This window comes from Eulemur rufifrons, chromosome 4, assembly GCF_041146395.1.
Source record: "Eulemur rufifrons isolate Redbay chromosome 4, OSU_ERuf_1, whole genome shotgun sequence".
In the NCBI taxonomy this organism is placed as follows: Eukaryota; Metazoa; Chordata; class Mammalia; order Primates; family Lemuridae; genus Eulemur; species Eulemur rufifrons.
The window spans coordinates 2,111,322-2,129,802 of NC_090986.1; the positions used below are offsets into that span (position 1 = coordinate 2,111,322).

An 18,481-nucleotide genomic window follows, 5' to 3' on the forward strand; every position below is an offset into this window, starting at 1 on the left:
GCATCCCCAGTCTTGGAAGAAAGGCCCTGATATTTGCTCCTACTGCTCTGTCAGCAAGCTTGTGGGCTATGCTCCCACTTACGGTCCCAATCAGAAACTCTGGAATGATGCCCCACATTCCTCATGCAGAGGCTGCCACTGGACCCCGACAGACCCCTGTGGACACAACTACTCATGCCCTGTCTGAACTGGGCTGACGCAGGGTCCCTTTTTTATTGAACAGACTTTTTTTATTCTGGTATCTACAAGGGGGACTCCTAGATTTGACCATTTTTACTCTGATTTTTGACACTGCATTGCCTCAATGGCTTTACTGACAGAATTCCAGCAATTAAAGCAGATAAGGACACCTATTGCAACATTGACTTCATGACACCTTTGCCCTGGCACCCATGTCTTTCCTTGTGATAAACAGAAACTGAGACTTTACTGCTACTTTTTTCCCACCCCCATGAACTCTGTCATCTGACAATGCAGCTGGCTAATACCATTACGTCCTTGACCACAGGTAGCTTTTCTCTGCCACAGAGCTTCTTCCCTGCCTATAGGGAGTCTGCTTTCTTCCACCACATGGCAAAGCTTCCAGGCTCGATCAGCTTCCACGGACACCTCCTCACCTTTATTCTTAGCTTTCTGGAGACTCCTCTACTGCTAGGACAACATTACAGGCTTTTTGCAACACTCAGCCAGTCCCTGACGCAGCTTACGTCTTTCCAATCTGTACGGAGCTGTCTCATGCACAACAGCATGTGTGACTTCTGGCCCTGGTGACTGCTTCTTGCCCTTCCAGACTACACACCAATTTTTCCACCTGCTGAAAGACGCTCTCATGTTACAATTTCTGTCTTTCACTCGCATGGTCACATAGACTGTCCCACCAACCCTGACTACATCTTGACCTAGCAAGACCTTTACAGGTGCATTTTCTCACCAGTCTTAAACTTTAGAAATATTAAATTTAACAAAGTTTAATTGTGCAATGAATAATTTACAAGTCAGACATCCTTTGGGACCAGAAGAGGTCAAAGATTTGCTCCACAATGTGGGCAGAGAGTATTTAGAGACAGCAAACACAAATGAGATACAGAGACAGCTTCACTGGTTACAGCTCGGCCTTGGCCTTTTCGCGGCAGGTCTGAACAATTGGCAGCCTGTGGGTGGCTGAAGGTTGGTTGCTGTTAGTGCCCAAGTCTCAGCTATTTTCTACACAAAACATACTCCTCAGTTGGGTTTCCCGTTTCTTTATATATTAAGTTAGGTTGCAGTTTCATTCTTAAAGACTTAAGGCAGGAAGGCAGCCTCAGGCCACAATTAGTTTAACTGTCTCTTAGGCCACCTCCATCGCTGTTTCTACAACCTGTGCCACTTGGAAACACTTGACACCTCAGTTGTGCTTGCCAGTCATTTGGGCCAGATAGAACTCAAACTTAGGTTTGAAAGGGCCATCTCCAATATCAAGATTTGCATCTAGGACATCACCGCCTGCACACACAGTGTCTTCAGACCCTACTACTTGTTTCTGAGTCCTTTAGATCCTGTCCCATTCCAGCCTGCCATTGCTCATAATCATGCAACTCCAAGCCTACTACCGCTAAGTCCAAGTCTGTTCAACTCATTTTACATCCTCATGTGACTATTTATTTCTCAGCCTCAGTACATCTGGTGGCTCTTGCTGCCCTAGGTGGCTTCATGTTCCGTGTTCAATTGTGGCTTCTCCAGACCTACTTACCGACTACTCTGCACCAAAGTCAATGAAAATTATCATCACAGGGTCATTTCAGCCACCCACCGAGCAGCCAACCTTTCAGCTTGCGGGTAATGCCTTTGCCAACATTCCGCCACTAGTCCACGTTTACAGTCAAGTCCCGGTTACTTCCTGTTAATGTCTCTTTCCTCACGTTGGTGAGTTTCCTCCAGAGCCACAGCTGATCCTCACTCTCTTTATCTCCCCTCATTTTCAGCCAACACTGGGACAGCTGTGCCCTCTCTGCTGATGACAGAGTTCGGTTCTCACTGGACTGTGCCAGGGATGCTGCCAATTCCTCACTTGGCATCACACGTGCCCTCTTACTGGGTAACTTCATACTGATTGGGGCACCTGCACTGGCTGCTTGGGCACCTGTCACCTGACTGCCCTCCAGGGGGGATGGTGATCCTTTTCTGGCGATCCTCCTTTCCCCACCTATGGCTGCACCCACCCCCTTCTTGCATTCCTTCACCTGCACCAAAGGGGCTATATGACCCCTGGGGGAGTTAATCAACCAGGACAATCCAAAGCCATCAAATATGATACACCTTAAGAAAAAATGAAGCATTAATACACAAATAAATGCATATATATAGGGTGTGTATTTTTTTCTCTGGCTTCAGGAACTGCAGATGCTGGCCCATCCCAACTTTTCCTGGGACTGTCTTAATGTTATGAGTCTGCGTTTCTCCTTTCTCTGTATTGGAATTTCCCCCCAGGAACAAAACCACCATTTGCCTGTCAGATAACGGGAAATAAATCTGACTAAAATTTAGTGGCCTTCTACCTCAGGAAATTGTTAGTGGCCCAGTGGCTAGGGCATGTTGAGATATCTCTTCTAAGGTAAATGGTACGTTTTTGCATCTGGCTCCTTCCACAACCAGGAAAAAGACACAGTGTGTAGAGGCTTCTTTAGATTGTGGAGGCAGCATATTCCCTACCTGGGTGCATCACTGCATCCCACTTGCCAAATGACCTGAAAGGCTGCTAGTTTCCAGGGGGTCCAGGAGACAACTCTGCAGCAGGCCTGGGATGCTGTGCAAGCTGCTCTGCCACTCAGACCAGGTCATCAAGGTCCAGTGGTTCCTGAGGTATCAATGGCAGGTATGAATTTTTTGGAGCCTTTATTGGGCCCCAATAAGAGGATCATATGTCAGCCTTTAGAATTTTGGAACAAGGCCATGCCATCACCTACAGACAAATACTCTCCTTTTGAGAGAGAGCCCTTAGCCTACTACTTGGACTTCATAGAAACTGCATGATGGACCTTGGCCACAAGTTACTGTGTGACCCAAGCTGCCTATGATAAGCTGACTATTATCTGACCGACCAAGCCATAAGGTTGAGTGTGCGTAGCAACACTCTGTTGTCAAATGGAAGTGCCATATAGGTGATTGGGCCCAAGCAGATCCTGAAACACAACTAAGTTATAGGAAGAAGTCACCCAAATGCCAGTGGTTTGTTCTCCTGCACTGCCTTCTGTCTCCAAGCCAACACCTGATGGGGAGTACCCTACTATCGGTTAGCAGGGGAAGAAAAGACTGGGGCCTGGGTGACAGATGGTTCTGCCCAACATGTAGGCACCACCAAAACCTGGACAGCTACAGCACTACAGCCCCTCTCTAAGACATTCCTGAGGGACAGAGGTGAAGGAAAATCTCCCCAGTGGGTGGAATTTTGGGTAGTACACATCATTGTGAACTTGTGTTGGAAGGAGAAATGGCCAGACATGCTACTGTATACCAGTTCATTGGCTGTGGCCCACAGTTTGGCTGAAGTCTCAACAACTTGAAAAGAAAATGATTGGGAAATTGATCAAAGGGAATTTGGGGAACAGGCATGTACAGAGACATACTTCCAGAAAAGCCAAAAACATGAAGATATCTGTGTCCTATGTCAAGGCCAACCCAAGTGTGATCTCAGCAGAGAAGAGTTTAAATAACCAGGTAGACAGGATGACCTGTTTTTTGGATACCAGTCAGCCTCTTTCCACAGTCACACTTGTCATCACCCATTTGGCCCATGATCAAAGTGGCCATCCTGGCAGGGAATGGAGGTTATGCATGGACTCAGTAATGTGGAATTTCATTCACCAGGGCTGACCTAGCTATGGCCTCCACTGAGTTCTCAATATTCCAACAGCACATACCAACACTCAGCCCCAGTATGGTACCATTCCCAGGATGATCAGCCAGCTGGTTCTTGCCAGGTTGATTATACTGAACAACATCCATAATGGAAGGAGCAAGCTTTTGTCCTTACTGGAAAGACACTTACTGTGGATATGGATTTGCTTTCCTTGCATGCAATGTTTTTGCCAAAACTATTGTTTATTGACTTGCAGAATACCCATCCACTATCTTGTTATTCCACACAGCACTCCATTTGACTAAGGAACTCACTTCACAAAAACGTGTAGCGATGGACCCATACTTACAAAATTCATGCTCCTATCATGTTTTTCATCGTTCTGAAAGAGCAGGTTTCACAGAACTTTGAAATGGCCCCTTTGAAGAGGCATTTACACACCAATTAGGTGCTGTGTCTTGAAGGTATGAGATAAGTTTGCACAGAAGGCTGTATATACTCTGAATTAGCATCCAACATACGGTGCTGTTTCACTTATACTCAGGATTTACAAATTAAAAAATCAAGTGGTGGAAATGAGAATGGCACAGCTCACCATTATCCCTGGTGACCAAATAACAAAAGTTTGGCTTCTTGTTCCCATGACTTCATCCTCTGCTGTTCTAGTCTTCTTAGTCCCAGAAGGAGGAATCTTCCACTAGGAGGCACAGCAATGATTCCATTGCCCTGGAAGTTAAGACTGCCACTGGCCACTGTGGGATTCTCATGTTTCTGAGTCACTAGGCCAAGAAGGGAGGAGTTACAATGTTGGCTGAGGTAATTGATCCAGACTACCAAGAGCAATTTGGTCTACTGTTTCACAATGGAGATAAGAAACAGTATGCTTGGATTACAGGATCCCTTAGGGCTGTGGTCCCCGACCCCCAGGCTGCTGACTGGTACCAGTCTGTGGTCTGTTACAAATCAGCCACACTGCAGGAGGTGAGCAATAGGCAGGTGAGTGTGTTCATCTGTATTTATCGCTGCTCCCCATCCTTTGCACCATGGCCTGAGGTCCATGTCCTGTGAGATCAGTGGTGGCATTAGATTCTCACAGGAGTGTGAACCCTACTGTCAACTGCACATGCGAGGCATCTAGCTTGCTTACTCCTTATGAGAATCTGACGCCTGATGATCTGAGGTGGAGCTGAGCTAGCATCGGGGAATGGCTGCAAATACAGATGATCATTAGCAGAGAGGTTGTATTTTGGTGAGTTGTATGATTATTTTATTATCTATTACAATGCAGTAACAATAGAAATAAAGTGCACAATAAATTAATATGCTTGAATCATCCTGAAACCATCCCCCCTGCTCGCAGCCTGTGGAAAAATTGTCTTCCGTGAAACTGAACCCTGGTGCCAAAAAGGTTGTGGACTGTGGCCTCAGGGCGTCTGTTAGTATCACTATGCCCTGTGATGAAGGTCAGTGAAAACTATAACAGCACAATGCAAGCAGTACTGTAACTGACCCAGTCCATTCAAGAACGAAGGTTTCGGTCAACCGTGCAGGTAAAACCGAGGACAAGTTCAGGACTTTCTGGAGTTACAGCAAACACAGAATGGGTAGGGAAGGAAGATAATTTATGAATATGAGCTAGGACCATCAGACTAGCTGTGGCAAGGAGGACTGCAATTTTCATGAGTATTTCCATATTTTGTTATAAGTACTTTTTTTGATTATATATATGTATTAAGCAAATATCTCTGTGTGTTCCTGTTATTCCCTTATGTTTCATAAGTTGTATTTAGACTTTATATCAGTATTTTAGTGTGATTAATCTTACATCATATTATTTCATTTACTGGATGTCTAGAGATGAGAAAACATCACTCAAGGACTTTACCTCTTGTTCTGGGCAAAGGCTATGTGTGTTTTAAGTTGTCTGCAACTTTCAGTTGTACACAAGTTGTATCATGTTAAGTAGAATTATGACTCTGTCATTTTTATTTCCAAATTAAGTGTGGCTTAATAAGATGCTTATGGGTTCCAAGTTTAAAAAGGGGAAAACTTCTGGTGGTTGACTGTCTGTTAATTTTATTGATATTGGGCTAAGGGATGCCTCGGTAGCTGGCAAAACATCATTTCTGGGTGTGTCTTATAGGGAGTTTCATAAAGAGATTGTATTTGAATCAGGAGACTGAGGAAAGGGACTCTGCTCTCACCAATGAAAGCAGTCTCCATTAAATCTGTTGAAAGCCCAGATAAAACAGAAAGGTATGGGTTATCAGAAGTTATTACCACTAATGTCACTAAAGTTGGTATACAACAACCCCCCCCCCACCCCACTGCTAAATTTGACTGGCAAAAAAAAAAAAAAAAAAAAAGAAAAGAAAAAAGTAGAGGAAAGGCAAACTATCACCCACACTTCTGGAGTTGGCATATCAATCTTCTGTCTTTGAACATCACAGATCCTGGTTCTCTGGCCATTGAACCTTCCCCTGTGCCCCACCAGCCTGGTTTTAGGTTCTTAGGCCTTCAGACAGAAACCACTGGCTTACTTGTTCTTAAGTTTTCATTTGACATATGGAACATTTTGGCCTATATAACTGCATAGGCGTATCCTCATAATAAATCTCTTCCTGTATATCTCTATAAATTCTATTGGTTTCCTTTCCCCTCTGGAAAATGCAGACTAGCACATTGTGTCAGGGAGAAAGTATCCCTGGTATGGAAACTTGTGGGCAGAAATGAGTTTGGCCAGAGGAGGTTAGACAGGTGGCGACTATGGCTGCAGCAAGCCTTAGAGGAGATAATGGGAGGGTGGGAGGAAGACAGGGTCAGATGCTGGGTCCTGGCGCTCTGTGTCATTACTGCTCTCTGAAAACATCAGCTCCAAATTTAGTTTCTTAAAACTCCAAACATGTATTATGTCACAGTTTCTGTGGCCCGAGAATCCTGGCATGGCTTAGCTGGGTGCCTCTGCCTCAGGGTCTCTCAGAAGGCTGGGCTGTTTCCCCCACTGAAGTTTGGGCAGTGGAGGATCAGCTTCTAAACTCAATCTGGTTAGTTGCTGGCATCATGCAGTTTGGAATGAGGGCCTGAGTTCCTTTCTGTCTATTGGCCTGGGCCCTCCCTCCATTCTTTGTCACACAGGCCCATAAATAGAGAATCTCAAAACATTCAAGCTTGCTTCCCCAAAGGAAGGTACAGGAGAGAGAGTGGGCGGGGAGAGAAGACACCTGAGAGAGAAAGTAAGTGGCAAGTCACAGTCTTTTAGTAATTCAATCTGTGAGGTGACAGTCCATATGTTTAGTTTGCATGCTATTGACTAAAAGTGAGTCACTAACCCTTATTGGTTACACAAGGATGGGGATACTTGGAGGTGGGGATCATTGTGCACCATCATGGGGCTCCCACCACAGACACAAAGGTAAGGCACATGAGCTTGTTTCTAAATATAAGCGGAAGGCATTGGAAGGTTTATTCTCACAAGATAACCAAATCTGAATTTTATTTAATTCCAACTCCCCCTGGTGGGCCTTGGTAAATGAGACCAAGAGAGGGAGTGATTTCCCCAAGATTCAACTGACAGAACCCATGTCAGTTTGAGTTGCGTTCTAGGTTATATCCCACTGATCACAATTCTTCCATCTCTAAGCTTATGCCTTAGCAACATATAATACACACCTACAAGAATTATAAGTACTATCTCATATGCACCAGATGAGTTCCCTTGGAGCTAGATGGTAAGCATTATTCCCACTGTGCAGGTTGAAAGACTGAGGAGGCCATTGGAGGCACAATGACATATCTGGGCTCGCAGAACTGGTAACAACAAGGAGGCTCTGACCCAGCTCTGTCTCCTCAAACCTGTGGCTCTGACTGTATGCAAGTCTTCCTGGGGTGCTGAGGGAGGCTGTGTTTGCATAACCGGGTATAAGACAGCAGCTGACATGCGGGAGGAGGGTGAGCAGTCAGCAGTCCAGAGGGCCCTTTGAAAAGGGCCCACATGATGGAACCTTGAAGAAGTGACCTCAACTGCTTGGTGATTAACCCCAAGAGAACTTAGAGCTCTGATAACCAGGCACCCACATTCTAGAGACAGCCGTCTATACAACTCACTTGACAGGAGACTCTTAAGAGAGTAAGATGTCCTCCTCCTGTATCCCAACTGTCTGAGGCGCTTGTCTCCGAGGCCTGGAGTGAGAGCCTTTCTGAATGATGCAGACATTGGCTCAGTGCCCAAGCTTCTCACCCCCACGCTTCAGACCAGTTGACAAGAGACGCCCCAAGGTAACACACGGTACCCCAGGGCAGGTCCATCCAGGTCAGGCCTCACTTGTGAGTCCACCTGGGCAGCCTCACACCCCTCCCTATTGATATATGTGTGTGGGAGGAACGGGGGATGAGAGGGATTCCTGTGCAGAATCAGGCTGAGGAGTGTTGGAACACTGGGGGGTGTGTCATGTTCATACCCCAGGTCACGATGGCAGAATGGAAAGTTGAGTGTTGGGGATCAAGCTTGTCTACTCAGATGTTAAGTCTGAGACCTTGATTCACCATTTGGTTTCCTCCCTGGCTGGAGGTCTCTGGAGATTCTTCTCTCTCCCTGATCTAGGGTACAGAATTTCTAAGAAGACCACTGACACCTCTTGACCTCGCTGCCAGGCACCTTTTTCTCAGGGCTCAATGCAGGAGATCAACGAGGAGGTGTGTGCGTCCAACTACTCCATCCCCTTGGGTAACGGGTAAGGGTACCACGCCACCAACCATGGCCAGTACTGCACTGGGGTGAGAGTGGGCACAGAAGTGTTTCTACCACCTGGAGCTCAACATGACCAGGTGGGCCTAGGACTCGGAGCCAAATATGGGGACTCCGTGGGTTCTGTCCTAGGACTTTTTTACTTGAGTGACTCACAGTCCCCTCCCAAAAAATCCTGGCCTCCATTAATCCCCAGTGGCAACTTGGTTAGGTACAAAATTCATGTGCATATGCTTGTAGGAAGATCAGAGAAAATGTTTGCATTTTTTTCACTTTATACTAGACCATGAGTGTCTTTGCATTTGACTATTGTTTTATAGTTTTAGCTACTTGCCACAGGTATCCTATGTGGCTGTCAGCTCCACTGCCCTTCCAGGCCTCTAGTTGTATAAAACAAACAAATACCACTCTTACTAGGATGGTTTATATTTTAAAATATTTGAGGGGTTTAAGCTATTCTAACATCTGTCTGCAACTTGCTGTCTCACAGAACACATCCTCTTAGTGCTGCCATGGTGAAAGCTGTGGTCTCACTTGTGTTCATAATAGTCCACCAGGGAGGCCATTTCTCACAGCATTTTAGCCTTTCAATGCTGGTGGACCCTGACATGATTCAATTCTCTTGCCATCTCAGCTATGTTGCAGGGGACACTCTGCGTGTGTCCTAATAGATCACATCAGTTTGACAGGGCTGCCATAACAAATTACTACAGGGCTGGGTGTTTTTAGCAGCATTTACTCAATTCTTGAGGCAAGAAATCTGATACCAAGGTGGCAGCTGGAGTAGTTTCCCATTTATTTACTTATATTTTCATGATGTTTGAAGACAAAAATTTTTTAATCTGAGGGACAATTCATCAAATTTTCTCTTCATTATTCTTTTGGTGTAAAATCTACGCAATCTTTGCCTAATTCATGATCACAATAAAATACTCTACTATTCCTCCTAGGAATATTTTAATTCTGGCATTTAGTTATACAATCGTTTTGAATATTTTTGTCCCATGTTTTAAATTTGGGGTCCACATTTCCCCTTTTGCATCTCCATATCCAATTTTACCAGTATCATTTGTTCAAAACACTTTTCTTTCCTGTCAAATTTGTTGACTACTTTCTGAAAATGCCTGTGTTTGTTAGCGAACCTTTAAATCTCCTCATTGGTCTACCTGCATCTATCCTCGTTCTACTTCTACGTGCTTTGATTACTGTTACTCCTTTTAAAGATTATTTTGTGGTTTCTGGTTTACTTTACACACAAATATAGATTTAGAGTAAGCTTTTTGATTTCCATAAAAAATGCACTTGAAAATTTGAGGGGCGGCCCCACCCCCAGGGGACGTCCTTGGGGCTGCCGCCCTGCCTTGTCAACATCGCCTCAGTGACCTCACAGAGCGGGACCCCACGGGCCACTGGCGCCGGGATGGGGGTGGCCGGGGCAAGCCACGGGGCCATGCTGCCAGGAACCAAGGGAACCAGCGGAACCAGCAGAACCAGCGCAGAGGCTGCAGCGTGGCCTGGGGGCAGGGGAGTCCCCAGCTCAAGACAGCACAGTACAGCGCAGCCACAAGGGGCTCCTCCACCTGGCCCAGGGCTCAGCACGGCCTGCGGGGGACGATATGCTCCACTGGCAGGCGACCCTAATGGGGCCCAACGACAGCCTCTACCAACGAGGGGGGTCTTCTTCCTGAGGATCCAGTTGCCATCCGATTATGTTTTCAAACCACCCAAGGTCGCATTCACCACCCGACTTCACCCTCCAACATTAACAGAAATGGAAGTGTTTGTCCGCACTTCCTTAGATCTGAGTGGTCGCCGGCACTGACCATTTCCCAAGTGTTTCCGTGTTGTGCGCCCCCAACCCCGATGATCCTTTGCTTCCTGAGATTTCGAAGATCTGCAGAAAGGATAGGAGAAATTACGATGGAAAAGCTCAAGAATGGACTCAGAAATAGGCCATGTGACTTCAAAATAAATAATACCATCACCTTAATGGTAAAGATAAAGTGGCAATTCAATTAAAAAAAAAAACTTGAATGGACTGCATTGACTCTGTAGATGAATTTATGCGGTTTTCTGTTCTTAACAATATTAAGTATTGTTATTTAACATTAGATGTCTTTCCATTTATTCATTTATTTTAAAATTTCTTTTAGCATTTAAAAAACCAGTGTAAAATTCTTACACTTCTTTTGTTAAATTTATTCCTGAATATTTATTTGTGATGCCATTGTGAATAGAGTATTTTCTTAATTAAATTTTCAGATTGATAACTGCTAGTATAATATATATTGATCTTGTGTCTTGTGACATGGGTGGATTCATTTCATTAGTTCTCATGGGTTTTTAGTAAATTCCTTCCAAATTTTTATGTGGAAGATTAAGTTGTTTGCAATAAAAGGTAGTTCTTTTTTTCAATCTGGAGGATGTTATTTCACTTTCTAATGTAATTTCCCTGGCTATTATCTCCGGTACAATGCTGCATAGCGTAGGGAAAGTGGAGATCTTATCTTGTTCCTAGACTTACAGACAAAGTACTCGGTCTTTCAGTATTACGTATAATGTTAACTGTAGGTTTTCAGAGATTACTTCTGGCAAGACTCAGAATTTTCCAAATATGAGTAGTGTGCTGGGGATTTTATCACAGTGGGTGTCGGATTTGTCAAATGTTTTCCTGTGTCTATTGGAAAGATATCTTTTGTCACTTGAATAAAGTAATATTGTGTATTATCTCGATTAACTTTTGGATATTAAGCCAACATTGCATTTTTAAAAATAAAATCTCACTAGGTCATATAGCCATATTTATATGCTCCTTGTGAAGTTTGCTAGTATTTTCTAAGGATTTCTGTGTCTGTATTCTTAAAGGATTTTTGTCTATAGCCTTCTTTACTTTTGATTTCTTTCCTACTTTTGGTATCATGGTAATGGTGGTCTCATAGGATGAATTAGAATATGTTACTTTTATTTTTAGAAGTTACTGTGAAGAATTGGTATAACCTTTATCATGTGTTGATAAAATTTATCATTTAAGCCCTATACGTCGTTCAACAATGGAGATTTGTTCTGGGAAATGCACTGTTAGGCCATTTTGTCATTGTGTGAACATCACAGAATGTACTTGCACAAATCTAGAAGGTATAGCCTGCTATACACCTAGGCTATATGGTATCACCTCTTGCTCCTAGGCTACAAACCTGTGCAACATGTTACGGTACTTAATATCATAGGGAATCCTAACACAATGGTATTTGTGTATCTAAATGTGTATTTATGGTTAGAGAACTAACCATACAAAAGTTACAGTAAAATACACTACAAAAGATTAAAAAATGGTATACCTTGTATAGGTCACTTGCCATGAATGAACATATAGGACTAAAAGTTGTACAGCAAATATATAAACCAATAACATAGTCACTTATTACCATATTATCAAGTATTATGTACTGCATATAATTGTCTACCATAGTTTTATCTCACTGGCAACCCAGGTTTGTTTACACCAGCATCACCATAGATACATGGATAATGCATTGTGCTTCAATTTAACATGCACTAGAAAGTTTTCAGCTTCATTATAATCTCAAGGAAGCACTCTAGTATATGCAGTCCATCATTGACCAAAACTTTGTTATGCAAGGCAGGACCATATATATATATATATATATATATATATATGACTATCTGTATAAGCTATTTCTTTAGTTTTCTTTCAAAATTTGTACCTCTAAAGATATTTATTTCTAATATATAGTATTCCTCGGTAACAGATTTTCTGGAAATATGACCTGAGAAAATCTAGAATAATAATATGCAATGAGGCTTTACCCTAATCAATGACAGACCCAAAATTTCCTGTTTTGTAGAATGGACATTGTGACTACAATTACTGTATCATATTTACTGTGTGGGACAAATAAGTTATTGAACATAAAAGATATTAATAAAACTGTAATATGACATTGGGTTTTATGAAGAGGGCTCTGACCGAGATAACCTCCTCTTTTCATCAGTATTTAGATAAGACAGAAACATAATTTTTATGACAAATACAGAATATTATAATTGAATGGTATTTATAAAAGATCATTTGATGCCTCAAGGTGGTTAGTATTTACTTAGCACATACAGTGTATTAGGTACTATACAAAGCCATGACACATTTATAGGTATAATACCTAGAGTTCAAAAATAAATAATTCAGAGATTCATTGGAAATGACAAATTGACATATTTTCAGTCATATGAGGTGATATTAAAAGCATCATAAAAATTAACTGTTTTGGTATACGGTAAATAAATTAACCTAAAGTGTTAGGCAATTTTACTAGAATGTTTGACTAATTAGTCATAGAAATAAATGGGCAGCATTTTGACCAGTAAACAGAGAATAGGCATTCTTTTCAAATAACAGACAAAAGTATTTTAAATGGGTTTTTTTTTCTTTGAGACAGTCTGACTCTGTTGCCTAGGCTAGAGTGCCATGGCATCAGCCTAGGTCACAGCAATCTCAGACTCCTGGGCTCAAGCAATCCTACTTCCTCACCCTCCCAAGTAGCTCAGACTACAGGCACGCACCACCATGCCCGGCTAATTTTTTCTATATATTTTAGGTTGTCCAGCTAATTTCTTTCTATTTTTAGTAGAGATGGGGTCTTGCTCTTGCTCAGGCTTGTCTTGAACTCCTGAGCTCAAGCAATCCTCCGGCCTCGGCCTCCCAGAGTGCTAGGATTACTGGCGTGAGCCACCACACCTGGCTAAATGGATAATTATTAAGCCTAAAATTTTATTAAATTAATAACAAATATCCAACTGCTTATATATTTTGAACACTGTAAAATGACAACAGAAACTATCAAAGTATAACCAACCAGTAACACCAAGTCACATACAGATTTCTTTTAGGATGTTTTAAACTGATTTCAGCATGAAATGGAAAATCCAAACTGAGATCATTTTTACTGGGTCAGGGAAGGGCTAATTTAGGCAACATGGTGATTGGAACCAAAATATGTGAATTTAAGTAAATAATTCTACCAATATTAGCTTCATTTTACAAGGCAACAGAAATTCTGACCATATATAAGTACTATTCTCTGTAGTCTAGTATTGTCATTTCAGGTATTTGGGCAAAACATAAAATTAAATGTCTACTACATTTTTAAGTAATCACATTTTACAACTTATAATTCCCATGTGGCATATTGAGGGAGAGTGTTCCCGAGGAAGAAACTTGGGATTTATTATGAGATGCTGTTGATGCTACCAAAAAACATTGTGTGAAATATTTTCTTCATGTGGACACTGTTCATATTTGTGTTTTGGGGAAAATATTATACATTCCAAACACTTTTAATGCACATGGCTAAAATCCTCAGAAAAATACAAGAATCCATAAAATGCTGAGAAGAGGTGAAAGGAAAATGTGAGAATCCCAGGAGTAGAAGTAAATCAAGGGCATTATCTAGGGCAGCAATCAACTAAGAAGCACATGCTCTCTTCAGACACAGCTGATCACAAAGACATCAAATCCATACGGATTGTCCAACGGGCTACAGGATAATGGAATACATTTTTTAAAAAGTGGCTGTAGATGTCCCGAGTATGCTGTCTCTTTTATGTGACAGCCAAATTATAAGTTATGTTGTACACAAGGAATAAGATACTACGATGAGAGTTAGAAGAAATTTCACATCGCCTAACTTTCAGATATAAGAATTATGTTTAAAATGTTTAAGTCAATACAATGGGGAAAATGGGAAACCAAAATGATGTGGCTAGCACAAGAAACTATAAGCTTGAGAAGCTGTGTTTGGAAAGAGCAAATCAAATGAAAACTATTGAAAATGTAATAAATCCACTTAATACATAACATCTGGGTAAAACATTAAATTAGACTGATGTGAGAAGAAGGCTAGGAAGCTGTAATTTTGGGCACCATGTCCAAGGGAGACAAAGTAATAGAAAATACAAATTTAGTAATACCTATATGAAGACTACAGTGAGAAGAAAACAAGCACATGTACTTCGTTCACTAAAATATGTAAAAAGAACAAAGGGTTCTGAATCATTAAATTCAGAAATGCAATACATAAAAAAGAGAAAAGCAAAGAAAAAATATTAAAAGCGATAGTCAAGCTGCACCTAACACCAAACAGAAGGTAAACACATAAAAAAAAAGTAAGAGAGTAAAAAAAACCTAATGTCCAAAGATGAGAAGGAAGTTTCCACAGCTTGTATAGAGCCAGAAAACAGAGAAATGTTTAGAAATGGTGCTGAGAAAAATTCAAACTAGAATTAGATTCTTTTTTTTTTTTTTTTCTTTTTATTGAGACAGAATCTCACTCTGTTGCCCAGGCTAGAGTGAGTGTCGTGGCATCAGCCTAGCTCACAGCAACCTCAAACTCCTGGGCTCAAGTGATCCTACTGCCTCAGCCTTCCGAGTAGCTGGGACAACAGGCATGCGCGACCATGCCCAGCTAATTTTTTTCCTATATATATTTTTTTAGTTGGCCAGAAAATTTCTTTCTATTTTTAGTAGAGACGGGGTCTTGCTCTTGCTCAGGCTGGTCTCGAACTCCTGAGCTCAGGTAATCGTCTGGCCTCAGCCTCCCAGAGTGCTAGGATTACAGGCATGAGCCACCACGCCCGGCCCTAGGATTAGATTCTTAGCTAAGAAGAAACAGAAGAAAAACCCTGAAAGATCTGATTACCAACAGGGGCTTCCTAAGGTATACTTTAAGGAGAAAGAAATATTTTCCCTTATGAAGGTCAGATAAAGATGAAAGAGTTAAGAGGTTTGATATGGGAATATTAAATCATAATGGATGTTAAACTAGTGGAGCTATATTGTCCTTGGGAGCATCAAATTCAAAAGTATTTTGATAATAAAAGTGTGACTCAATATATTTTATTTAAATTAGATAACAATTTATATGCTGCTTGGATAATTAACTAATGACAGAAAAATCTATGTTTCAGACAACTTTTTATCCCTAGCATGTTAAACATTGTTGAAACTTCTGTTGCATATTTTGCAGGTTATTAATTATTCTTTTATCAGAACTCATTTGTATCAAAGAGCAAACAGTGGCATAGACATTGACCACAAGCTTCTGAACACCCACAACAGGGTTGAAAGGATGTCATGATAAGGTTTGTCCAGAACATGACCACAAAGAAACTCACCACAAGCAGGATGATCTGGGTGGCTTTTTCTCAGGACAGGCTCTTGGGGAGAATCCGGTGCTGTGAAGGTGCTGGGATCCCGCCTGATGCCTAAACAAGTGAATGACCGTGTACGCACTTGGGAACAGCATCAATCCTACAAAGGAACATCCCTGGATGTTGTCAGAGTGAAAAACAGACCTCTGATGTTGGAGTTCATGGGTGAATGTATTTATCGAGAATCAGTACATTGGTCTGGGCCATGTTGAAAGAAGCCACAGTGTAAAATACCAGGTTACTACTAAAAGGAAAAATCAGGGGCTATAAAGAGAAGAAAATATGGATAACGTGACTCGTGAACTTGTGTTTGAACTTTGCCATCCGGGCAGTGCTGGGGCTGGTGGTGATGGCCTGGAGCATGATCGGGAGGCAGGTGGTGCAGATGGAGAGGCCGTCACCACCCTGCTCATGTAGAAAAGCACCTTACACTTGAAGTCGTTCCAAAAATCCAGAGACTCCAAGAGGTCTGTAGACAAAAATCCCCTGCAGTGAGGAGCATCACTGCGTGTATGACGACCAAGTGAGAGATGATCAGGTTAGTGGGCTAGGCCTTTGCTCCAGAAGAAATGTGAAGATATAGAAGAGAAGGAGGAAGGTGTTGGCTGAGACTCCAATGCCAGCTTGGGAATAAAAGGCATTTTTAATAACATGAGTAGAAAGAATATTCATCTTAATGGCACAGAGGAAACATCTTTTGTATAGCTGGAAAAAACAACAAACCTTACATCATCAATGTTCTTTCTTAAATAGTCAAATTGTCACCATAATTATTGTTTCTTATTTTATCCACTTAGTCTTGATTAACACGGACTATCTGATATAAATTCTGAAAATCTAGCCTCTGCATCATTTCCCACACCAAACATGTATATGGAAAACACCAACATATGCACAATTATGCCCTTGTGGAATGCACACTATCTATACTTTTATTGTACCTGGGCCTCCCCTTTTAGAGATCATATCTTTGTTGTTCTTTATTCCCTCATTTTACATTTAACTTCCAAAACATTGATAGGCATATAAAATTGATTAAACCAATGAAAATATAATATCCACTGGGGTCTTTCTCACATCTCACCAATCTGACACTTTCTATTTATCGCTTTTCCACATTTTTGGACCCTTGTGATTACACTGGACCCATTCTGATAATTCAGAATAATCTTTCCAGTTTTAGTCAGCTGTTTAGCAACCTTGATCTCACCTTCAACCTTATATTCCTTTTGCCATGAAGTCTAGTACATTCCCAATATGTGGGAATTAGGACATGGCAATTTGGGGGGGTCATTATGTGCTTATCTAAATCCTGTATCACCTAAAACTGGTCATGGTTCTCTGTGAGTTTAGTCCCAGTTTAGTTTATGTCCCAGAAATCCCTACGTGAACTCTTCATCTGAAACAGACTAGCTAATATACAACTTCTCAATTATCAAAAGGGTAAACACTACTTTTAATGACCTTATGACAACCGAGAAGTTGCATCAACATAGTCACATGATTCTTTTCCTGAGATTTCACTTGCAACAAGGATATTCTCCTATGCCTTGAAAATCACTGATGTCTCCAATAACAAAGATAATCCCACTGATGTTTTCAGGATATCTCCTACACCAGAACACCTTGTAAAATTTCACTTAATTATTGTGGAGTTACTATCTCATGTCATTTGTCTCGGATTCAGGCATCACTAGTTTAATTCAGTGCTCAGAAAAATTCAGCTTTATGACAGAAAAAATTAAAAACAGCACATTCACTTAGATTTTTTCTGAGATGAATGTCCAATTATATTCTAAAGTCTCTCCTGTCTATGTCATCACATGCATGTAAATATATAAGGCAATGCAGATATGTTGATAATTAGTATTTCTGGCTCATACTCAGAAATTAATGGCTGATGTAGAGAATTGCTCTAAACCAGCTGGTTTGTAAGTGTTTGTAAAGGACACATCTTATAGTTGATCATCTTTCTCTGAAATCTTAACCTAATAAAGGGACATGATTATCTTAACTACCAGAAGCAAACAACTGATAGTTGCCACCAATGTACATCTGCATCCTTGATCCATTTCTTTGTTCTGCTGTCAAGTTGGACCCATGAGAAGCATCCAAGTAATACTCTCTTAAAGGTACAGTGGTCTCCATATTTTACGAATCATACTCTGGTATGTTAAGGAATTATCAGTTAAAAAATATTTGGGCATAGTCTACTAATATATGTACTAATATAATAACTGTATAATGAATATACAGTTATTCTTTAACTATATATATTATTTCAATGGAATAATGGTGACAACTAAAGTATTTTTATATCTTTTGGAAATATGTCTCAATGCACAGAATGAAACAATTGATAGGTGTCAAAAACAGCTATTTCTGTGCAAAAAAGTCATTTGTTGTTGATCTGCATTTTAAACTTTGTGTCGTATGTATGAATTTAACGAACCTGGGAAACCCAACGGGAAAAGTCATGCAATTTGCAATAATATGGTACCCACTAGGGAGAAACAAAACTTTAAAAAAATTTACGGAGGTGGCCTACAGGTTGGCCAGGATGCTAATAATTGAGTACTATCTGATACATTGAAAAGTGAAAATACTAACGCACATCTCGGCACTCATAAGAAGTGACAACCGTGGCCTCCTGCAGCTGAAGGTGAATCCTCTGAGCA

General features: G+C 41.3%; 1 pseudogene; it reads left to right on the forward strand.

Annotated features, from left to right (window-relative positions):
* Positions 1 to 10,195: 10,195 nt before the first annotated feature.
* LOC138382505 (ubiquitin-conjugating enzyme E2 D2-like) lies at positions 10,196 to 10,540 on the forward strand (annotated as a pseudogene).
* The last annotated feature ends 7,941 nt before the right edge of the window (positions 10,541 to 18,481 follow it).